Below are 10,766 nucleotides of genomic sequence, written 5' to 3'. Positions count from 1 at the left end.
CAGGCTGCCCAGGGAAGTGGTTGAGTCCCCATCCCTGGAGGTATTTAAAAGACGTGTAGATGAGGCACTTAGGGACATGGTTTAGTGGGCATGGGGGTGTTGGGTTGATGGTTGGACTCAATGATCTTAAAGGTCTTTTCCAACCTTAATGATTCTATGATTCTATGATTCTAATTCCAGGAAAGTTCAGAGACATGGAAGCACATAGCTGTTGTGCTTCTAAAAAGGTACCAGCACTGAAACACACCAGCATGTGTTTCTGACAGCTTCCCCAAACTGAATTTTGGAAGTGAATTAAAACATGATCATTTTGTCTCAGTTATTGTTGTGTTGCTCAGGGCACTAACACTCTGAAACAACATGTAGGAGGGGAATAGAAGGAAGACAAAGTGACAGATCACTACAGAATTTGCCTGACCACCTTCCTTTCCTTTCTTTTCTAATATTTTTATCTTGAACCACAAAATGTAAACTTCTAATAACTTATTAATGCAAATGTATGTGTCTATTAATATATCAGTAGACATAGACACTGTGTGTGTGTGTAAATAATACAGTATAGAGATGTACCTTCATGCTTATAATATTGCTAAAAGCTTGAGCTGAACTTACCATGCAGATTCAGAAAATTGAACAGAATTATTTCGTACAGAGACTTCTTCAGGATTGACCACATCTGCTACTTCAATATAATGCCACTTTGCCATTTTTCAGTGCATATTTTCAGCTCATAATATCTTGTTGCTGCTAAACGAATCCTATGAACACTTCCTTGGTGCTGCAGTTATTAGAGGTGAACTATTTGTCTTGCGGTTTCACAGTAAATGGTAACTGCCCTAAGACAGCACTTGCAGCTAAAAGAAGCGATCCCCCCTTCTGCAGTTCCCAGCTGCCTCTTTCTGTCCCCATGCTGTTCCCTCCCTTTGTGTGATGAATGGATGGGAGAACAATCAAAGATAAACATAACCAAGAGTGAAAAATGACCCTAGCTTTTACCTGGATCAGTTTCATGATGTGTTTCATCATGTGGCTACATGAAAACTTTGGCTGGGACAAAAAAAAGGGCTGTATCAGCATAGAAATGAGCGGATGGAGAAGCATGTGGCTGCTTCTCTCAGCACCAGTGCCAAGCTATATTGGTTTAAACTGTGATGTTAGAACTACAGTATACTTCCCTCCAGTATTTGTAGCATATATACAATGAAAAGAGAAAAACAAGTTCCATAATCTCCACTTGGATAAACCAAAATGTTTCTATTAACTTCAGTTAAACTATGGCTGTTTAAGAATTTGGAAGATCACCCCCTGGGCCACCTTACTTCTTCTTAGCCTGATCCAGTTCTTTAAGCTTATGGAAAGTCCCCCATTAAAGTCAACTGAAGTAGGCCCTTTAAGGTGCAAATGAATCTTTGGTTTATATTAATGAAGTCACACCAGGAGTGAATATAGCCCTATTCCAATCAGTGATCTAATTTTTGTACAATGATTGCAATTAACAAAGTACATTATTTTCAGATCATTTTTAATGGATGTAAGAGCTTGACATTAGCTACTTACTGTATCCCAAGACCAGCTTAAAAACATTGTGGAACCTCATGATAGTACATTTGAAATTGAATAGAAAATTTCAGTACTTGTAATACTTTTTTCTTTTAGATCTTGAAGTAATAAAATTAATTTTCATAGCATAACTTAGGATGTTTCACTGTGTGACGCTGACACTCTAGAATTCTTTACTGGTGTATTTTTGTGCAGTTCATTCTTCATTTTCCATTGCCTTGCTCCTTGTGGAGTAATTTACATATATGCAAAATGAATGTAAAAAATCAAATCAAAATTGTGGCCTTTCTCACTAAGGTTTTGCAAGTGCTAATAATAAAACAGGGTGCAAGGCAAGTGGAGAATCTAGCCTTCAGGCATGAATCTGATTTAACATTATTCTTGTCCAGTTCTTTGTTTTGATGTTATTCTTAATTTTTATCAGTATTTTCACTAATTAAAAAATATGCAACAAGCTACACCATTCAAAAATTGTCATGAAACTCATCAGCTAATACAAATTTTAATCTGGAGTGTTGAGAATGATGGTGAGAAGCAAGACAGGACGGAGTGGGGGTAGGGAACTTGGAATAATTTAAAGAAATTGGAGGAGAAGGCAAGAAGCTCATTTTATTCTCATGTAGCAATTAAGGCAGGAGTCTGTCTCTATCCATTATAGCAGACAGAGCAAAGTAAAGAGAGGAGGGGGTCATGAGTTGGCTGTTTCTTTGTGAGCATACAAGTTGTAATGAGAAAGATGAATAGAGCAAAAGAGAGAAGTTACTGTCAGTATCCGCAATAAAAAAATGTCTTAGCAGGTTGGCAATCAGCTCGTCAGAGATTCTGTAGCCCTCGTATTAGCCAGGTGGCCAGTTCCCCACTTAGCCTGCCAAGTGAGTTGATCATGAGCTCGGAGCCAGACAGAGTGCCAGGTGGCCAGATCCATCACTCGGCATCCAATTAACAATGACACTGGTTCAGAGCCAAGTGGAAAGGCAGCTACGAGGCGGGGAGAGGGAGCATCGCTGTACCACCAGTCCAGTCCTATGTCAGGTCCAGCTGCCTTTAATTTTTCTTGATTTTTTTGAGTCTTTGCTTTGAATTGTTTTGTTTGGTTGGTTGGTTTGGTTTTTTTTTTTTAAGCAATAAAGCTGTCTAAATCTTTTGGATGTCTGCAGTGTGCCACCCTGTAAGTGGTGGGTCTGTCCATACTAGAAAGAAGCTACCCAAGTCATTTAACTTGTGAACTGCGTTTGAGTATGAAACCAATTTAGGGAGTGTTAGCCCATGTCTGGTACTGGGTATCTCGGCACGGGTGGATCTCACCTGATTGTACCTGAATTACCTGGCAAGAAATGATCCTCCACTCAGTCCTCATCAAGAATTTTAAATATAAGGGCAGTTTTCGAACTCTGTTTTTCATACTGTTTCAGCATTTAATAAAGGCAATTGTCCTTTAAAGGCTTTTTCAGTGGATTTTGTAAGATGCTTTTTATTACATACACAGTACTTAGGGGGTCTACTTTTCCCACCCTTTAAATCTGTCACAAATTTTCCATGGGTTTAAATGGAAGTACGAAATTCAGTGTTTGTTGTGGTTTTGTGGGTATAATCATGCATTTCCTAAGAAAGCTTTGGAAGACAATCAGGATCTAGGAGATGGGATGGCCCGGTGAAGCTGATAGTTCAAATGATCTTGTGTTTGCTGGGATAGTTGTTGTCCACGTTGGTGGCTGTCTGGAGGTCCCTACATAAAGTGCATGTGGTCTTTTCTCGAGCCTTACTGGTCTGCCATAGGGGCGAAGCAAAAAATTAAAAATGTTTGAAGTCTTTTCCACTCCCTAGAGATCAGGCTGAGACATGTAAGTAGAGAAAATTTCTCAGTTTTATACACATATTGTGAACAAATAGAGGTCTTCAATTTGTAGCATCTTGCATAAGTACTAAGGTATTAAAAAAATCAGGGAAAAGGGAGTATTTAAAAATTCAGCTCTCTTTAGGCCTCTCATAGTCTGAAAATAGCATTCCACCTTTAGGCTGGCAGTTAGGGCAAGATAAACACTTTTGAATGAAGCAAGCCAACTGGCCAAAAGTGAGATAATAGTTTATAGGAATAGAGCTATATATAGCCTGAAGGATACGGCAGTTTGAACTACAGTCTCCAGTGACTCCCGGTCAACTCGGGGAAGGTGCTCTCAGGGGAGAGCTTGTCCAACATCTCAGCGCTGTCACTGCAGTTAACACAAATGAAAAACTCCGACGGAGAATGAGTGTCAGGGGTTTATTGTTCTACCTAGGTGGCTACAAATAATAACATTTAAAACTCAGTTCCACAGGCCGGGTATCAGATTTGTCACATCCCACTGCTTCGTTACGTATTAGTACAAAGATACGCATATAAGAACAATTAGCTACATCAGAGAGTGTTTAAAAAGAGATGGTGGTTATCTCACCTGACAGATTAAATACAAAATATCAGTGCTCATTTCCAGTTCTCAAATACTTGATTCAGTTAAATCATGTAATGCTTCTCTGTATTAGATTTCTCAGTGATAAGACAGGAATAGCGGTTTTGATCCGCAACTCCTTAATATTAACAAAATATCCCAGCATTTTTGGATAAAGGAGTTAGTAACTGATGTATTATAATCCCGAGTTGACGCAGAGTAGCCCTGTGACCTTGTGTTAGCCTCTCTCACCAGTTTCCATAGATGCAAAATGGAGCTAACAATGCTTAATTATCCACTTTATCTACTAAATAGGGTTAAGGCTAGGGAGGTTATGACCATTTAATTGCTCTTTGTAATGAGCTCTGAAAATAAGTGACTAAGAACCGGTGTTGTTGCAGTAAATCACACAGCTGCTGGATAAACTTTGTGCGGGTAGGGTGGGAAGGCTGAGTGCGTCCAGAGGGTTGCGCAGCAGATGCAGCGTGTCACTGCTGGCTCTGCAGTCCCAGCTCTGCACACCCGGTGACTGCGCGCAGAGCTGGGCTGTCTCTGGTGTATTCCAGCGTTTCCTCGCCTCTTACGAAAGGGTGCAGTCTAGCGATTGCTAAGCACGATGCCAAGCTCCTTGCATCATCCGCTCTCCTCCCCCTCTCTCCACCACAGCTGTGATAGTAACAATTATGCTGGGAGGAGTGTGTCTATCTGTGGCATTTCTACCCATTTGATCCCTCTCAGACAATCACATGGAGGTGGGGTTTCTGTCTTGCTTACGTGTCTGTATTTTTAAATAAGCCTCTCCTTGTGTTGCTGCTCTGCAGTCAACATACCACCAGACGGACTCTGCACTGTACCATGTACAGCACAGTGTCTGCATCAGATGATAACAACTTGTGGCTTGCAAACTGCATGCAGCTTTTCCAGACGCTGCCTGCAAAGATCAAATACCCAGACACCCTGGTTGCCGCCAGAGCACCCCGCTATTCATCTCTTCCCCCTCCCCGACTGACCGTCCCTTTGGCCATACGCAAGAAGGAGGGAGATGTTCTCTCAGTGCAAGGGAACTTGGAGAGAGAAAAGGCTTTATTAGGTCAAGTTTTTGATTATCAGTGGCAGGACACAGACTCCCAATAGAGGGCATGATAATTACTGAACTGATGCTGCTTGCCTCCGTCACCAAATACACTGAGCCCCATGGTATGCCCTTCACTAGTACATGTTTATGCAGCTACTCCAGCAAACCTAAGGATATCCATAATGTCTGGCCAGTACACAATGAACAAGCAGAGCAATTTTAGTCCCTGAAATTGATTGATTTTGAAAAACAACTTAAAATAACAAGTTTTTGTTTCTGGCTAGGTCCAGAAATGCTTCGCTATCTTTGTGAAATGTAAAGAAATGAGGACTTTGTGCCTTTTTCTTATATTTTAACGTAACTGCTATTAGAATACCTCTATCATTTTGGACCAGGAGAAAGGTGTTTTCACGTCAGCTTCCTAAGGGCAGTTAATTAATGTAGTAGTATGCATGGATGAAGGCAGTGCCCAGTCACAGAAAAAAGAAAAGATAAAGGAATGGTCAGCTTTACATATTTCAAAACAAAGAGTCCCAGATAGGTCCTCCCCCAGAGAATTTTTTTCCATTTTAATTAATTCTTCAATCCCTCTTGATGTTTTTTACCAGCATCATCAGGCAGTATTTACATTTGTTTATTTTGATATTAGAATGTTGATGAGCAACATGTGAAAGAACCAAACCAGAATGAGTTCAAAGATATTATCACTTTGTCATTAGTGTAATTTGGGGCTTTTTTATCAACAATCTCACATTCTCAGATGCCAGTTCAAAATCTGCCGAAGGAACATACAATTGGAACGAACCGTCTGTAATTGAGTCCAGTGAGCTGCCATCACAGTAGATCATATAATCCTGTTCCTAAATGTCTGTATCACCACAGAATTTTATGGGTTTTTTTTTTACCAGAAGATGAGAGTCTTCTCCAGGTTAGAAAAACCTCTCCTGAACCTCTCTTCTCTGGTGGTTAGAAATCCTGACTGCAGGCAGGCAACTATCTCCTGGATAGGCAATAGGGAGTATTTTGCAAGACTTTAGGGGTAAAATTATTTGCTTTGATTGCAGGTGGCTTTCACGGGCAGCACTACTAAATTCATGCTAATTTCAGTGTATGTTTGACATATTAAGCCCTATATATTTCTAAGGGTGTAGCCAGCCATTTCAAATTTCCTAGCAGCAGTCCCTCCGTTGCCCCCCTCGACAGCCACATATCCATTAGCTGCCACGATAGACGTTCCATTGCACATAATCTGATCGCTAATGCAGCGAATGCGGCTATACGTGCCTGGCAGTGTGCTCATAAAGGGCCTGATGAAATACAGAAAGCCCCTGCCAGTCACCATAAACAGTGTTGCCCCAAGGAAATGAAAAATTGCCTGCCTGTTTTACACCCATGTGCTTTACAGATTAGAACATGGCTTTAGGTATTTAGGTGCTTTAAGCCTGGCTGTAAGATTTTTTTTACTCCCATAATAATGAAGTGGAACTAAATGATCTATTTTCCAATATGCCACAAGGCTGATTAAATAGGAGGCTGGAAAAGGGGTTTTAGAGTCAACATTTAGCTTTGGGTATTCTTTTGTTTGTTTGTTATTTTTTAACAGTGGGTTGGAGAAGATTACAAAGCCCGAAATGAATTAAATAGTTTCCTGATTAAAAAAAAAAAAAAAGGGCAGAAGAAGACTTAATTTAAACCTTGCCCTGAGGAACTGGCAGCTCAAAGCCTACGCCGTGGAGAACTGTAAAGAGTAATTCCTCACCAAAAGAAAATGAAACTCATCTAGTTGGTTTTGCTTCACAATATTCTTCTAGCCTAACTATTTGTTGTGCTATTTCTAACATACTCGGACTAGGAATTAGAAACTTATTTATAACAGTAGTGCCTACATAGCTCTTCTCAGCTTCAGAATACTTTCTTAGCATCAAATGATTTCGGCCACACTCTTGAAATGGCAGCAGTACTATTTTAATAGTACTTATCTGGGAAATATCAGTAAATGTTTCTTCCCAGCACACCTGGGAATAAGCAGCCTCCCTACCCATGTATGTGTACATATGGAGGTACATACGTACTTCGTGTACACAGATGCACAGACACAGTCTTGTCGTGAGGACCTTGCAATCCAAAGCCCTGATCTTGTGGTTGTTCCTCGTCAGCGCTCCCATGTCCTCCAGGATTCCCACTGGCTTCACGCAGATCTGCACTCAGTTGCATGGTTGGCGTCAATTGTAAAGTCATGCTTCAGGAAGCTAAGCAGAGAGTACGGTACAGAGAGAAAAAAAGAAAAAGATGGTGTGTAGGAGTACAGCTGCTAACAGGGTCAGCAGGGAATGAGGGAGATAAATAGAGAAAGATTGCAGCTCAGATTTGCTGAAGGATAAGAAGTAAACTTCTGTGGAGCAAGGAAGGACAGGAGGAAATCCCTTCGGGTGATTCTGAGTTATGACGAAGAGATTGACTTTGGCAAAAATATGACAAGTTTGGGTGGAAAAAACCTATTATAGTTGTGGTATTTGTGGTGGGCCATGGTAACAGACCCCGTTGCCGGAAGGGCTAATAGAATGCAGGCTGTAAGAACCAGGGAGTCCCCCTCCTGCAGGTGAGGAGTTGGGAAGCAGCAGCAATCACTATTGAAGCATTTAAAATTGGAATCGTAGTATGAAGTTACTTCAGGTCCTGTAATTTGTGTTTGAACAATTATATGATTTAGGAATTTAAACTCTTCAGCTATGTGACACACCACTAGAAGTCCCAATCCATTTGGGGGGTCCTGGATTTTTACTTATAGCATTAACATTAGTTAATAAATGTAATAACACTGATATCATTGTTTGTTATCTGTAAGTCTTACATGGGAAGGAAGCTTAAATGTCCATATTGATAGTTGGGTAGAACAAGGCAGGAAGGGCCCAGTAAGGCGTTAGAGCAAGTCAGGAGTGGAACACCAGCCTGCTGCTTCCCAGCTCCCACAGTGTGGCCTCCAGACAAGCTCTTTCCATTCGTCCTAGCACTCAGTTTTTCTGAAGAAATCTGGCAAAGGATCAGGCAAAGCATAATGGAAAAGCTGTTGCATGCTGCAAGCGACAAACCCCAAAGCATTTTGCATTTATTTTTGTTGCATTTGGACACATTTGCACTGGGTAATCTAATATGTCTTTTATGTCTTATCTTGTATTGTTTCTAGCAAGATTGTTTAGTGAGCATGCCACCTTTAGGCATTATTGATGAAAAACATTTGAAAATGGAACCTTAACAGGCTGCTTCTTAAGAAATATGAAAGCACAGATAATGCTTACAGCAAATCTAGGGCTACATTGCCAGCTAGCACAAACAGCTGTGATTTACTACCTGCTGAGTTACACTTACTGAGGATGTAGTCCACTAAAGGCATGCTGTGCTTGAATTTTCTTAGTTTAAGACTGTACATGTGAACATATGGTAGACATACAATGAAGCAGTTTGGAAATATTGGTGGAAAATAATACACCTTTACTTATCCCTACTTTCTTATTTACAGATCTGTGCAACCATAAATAACATCTAAATGTGTTTGTTTACATCCATATTGCATCTTATATCTGTTAATTAACAGGTACAAAATATCCCTGTCTCTGCCTAGTGCGTTAGGAATTGTAGAGGGTTTTTTTGACTCACTATTTAATATAGATTTTTTATCTATTGCGAGCAGGGCTGAAAGTGGACTTAGAAAAAAATGCCCTGTGGTTGGTGTTTTTACTGTTGTCCTTTAGTGAATACCATCCAAAATGGTATCAGCACTTACTGTACTTTACCATCTCTGCTAAGTAGAATACAAAATTATATATAAATATATAATTATACATTAATTTAAATATATATACACTTAAATCTAGTTTCACAGCACTTTGGGGAAGACGAGGATAACTCTGACCCAGTTTTTCACTGAAGTCATTAGTAGTTCTATATGCCTCAAACTGAAATACATTAAAAGGTGCTGTCTTGTTAAAGTTTTATCTCTGGTGATCAAGTTTCTTTGAGAAGTCTGTAGTTAACCACTCAAAAACAGATTCACTAACAGTCACTAAGTGATTTCTGAATATTTAGGTCAGTTGTTCCTCTCATTTCAGCTTTTGAGAAAGAACCTGGTGCACATAGTTACTGATTTGAACTCACTTTTGTTTCCACTAAAGTTAGCATGAATTTTGCCATGAACTTCAGTGGCCAGGACTTTTTGTAAAGGCTTTCTCTAAAATGATCTTAAAATCTGTTTCCTCTGATCTGGGGGAAATGTTTGCAGAATGGAGAGTTTCCCCTGGTGTCAGCGTTCTGATCTGAAACTCGCCACTGCTTTTCTAACACACCTGCTGATCTCCAGCTTGCACATCTTTCATCATGCCCAAGGATGCCCTGTGTGACTCGAGGGTCAGCAAGGAGAGACTGAGTAGAGCATGCCCAAATTCTTATAATGGGGCAAACAGACGCCTAAGGGATTTTGATTCTAGGAACTTTGTGTACTGTAATTTCTTTTTTTCTTGACCGGTTCATGCGTACCTTTTGCTGTGAGCTTTTTATTTTTCACCTTCTTTGGGAGTTAGAGGGGAACAAGTACAGATACTGGATTGTCAGATTAGAAGTTACAGTAACTTTTCTTTTCAAGGTGAGAGAAACATCTCTATTGGTTTTGTAAGCTATTATTAAAAAGTCTTCAGCATGCCTGGAGAATCACTGCTACAGGTCCCTGCAGGCCAGCTGCCGTTTTGTGTAGCACTGACACCCTTCGGAGCTCTGGCTGGAGGAGGTCGGCAGCCTTAACGCTGCAAAGCCGCCCCCTTGGACTTTGGTATTTTCACATCTCCTCTTCCCAAGTTACTGTGCAACCTGCAGAAGGACACCGTTAAAAGGCAACGTTAATGGCATTTGCTTAGATTCTCTTTCAAGCTTTAAATGTAGCAAAATTTCAGCATTGCTTCCACTGCAGTTTCGTGTTTCAGAGCTGATGTGTACCTTGCCACTGTTCAAGTGCAATTGTTTTGGTTAGTTATGAGTTCTTCTGACTGAAATAGCTATGTCAGTGTAAGCCCAAGATGTTTTAGGTTTTCTGGCATAACTTCTTTCCCTTCCTTTTCTGCTATGTCTACTATATCTGGACTTGGGCATTTGCTGTGCTTTAACAATCCCATTATAATCAGAGCAATGCAATTTGCCTGTAGACAAGCTCTTAATGTCATTTACAGTGATTATACCTGTGTTAAAATTACAGTATTGGTTCAGAGCAATCTAATTATTTAAAAATATTATTTCAAAATAATTGTAAAACAAATCGGTCATCCTTTTTAATAAAATTGCTTCAAATATCTTTCCTTCAAATACTTTTCTTCTCCTCTTTGATGTATTGATACTGCGAGGCCTCCTCTTGTTCTGTCTCAGAGACTGTCAAGCGCAGCCAAACTCAGCTCATTTCGGTGTTACGACTGTATTGTGCACATCTGGCAAAGCAGAGATGTAATCGATCTGCTCTGAGCTGCTGCGAGAGATCTGTTTGATGCTCGGTCTTTCCTGGAGCATGAGGAGCATTGAACTGCAGTCAGCGGCCATTCACAACAGAGCAAATGGAAGGCCAGCAAGCCAGCTGTCACAGGGGCCATGCAGAAACCCGGTATATCACTGCAATCAAGTCTGAAAGGTGACCTTGAAGTGGCAGCAGGTCTCCTGCCCTGGCTTGGAGT

General features: G+C 40.5%; 1 long non-coding RNA gene across 1 annotated transcript in view; it reads left to right on the top strand.

Moving 5' to 3' along the window:
- Window positions 1–10,343, top strand: part of LOC103912523 — a 23,218-nt gene extending 12,875 nt beyond the window's left edge. The window contains exon 3 of the long non-coding RNA XR_663373.1: window positions 9,338–10,343. This is a non-coding gene — a long non-coding RNA (uncharacterized LOC103912523). The remainder of the gene's footprint in view (window positions 1–9,337) is intronic.
- Window positions 10,344–10,766: the final 423 nt, after the last annotated feature.

Source organism: Pygoscelis adeliae, unplaced genomic scaffold (assembly GCF_000699105.1).
Source record: "Pygoscelis adeliae isolate BGI_AS28 unplaced genomic scaffold, ASM69910v1 Scaffold392, whole genome shotgun sequence".
In the NCBI taxonomy this organism is placed as follows: Eukaryota; Metazoa; Chordata; class Aves; order Sphenisciformes; family Spheniscidae; genus Pygoscelis; species Pygoscelis adeliae.
The sequence above is the reverse complement of the archived record's forward strand: the minus strand, read 5'-3'. Positions and strand labels throughout refer to the sequence as shown.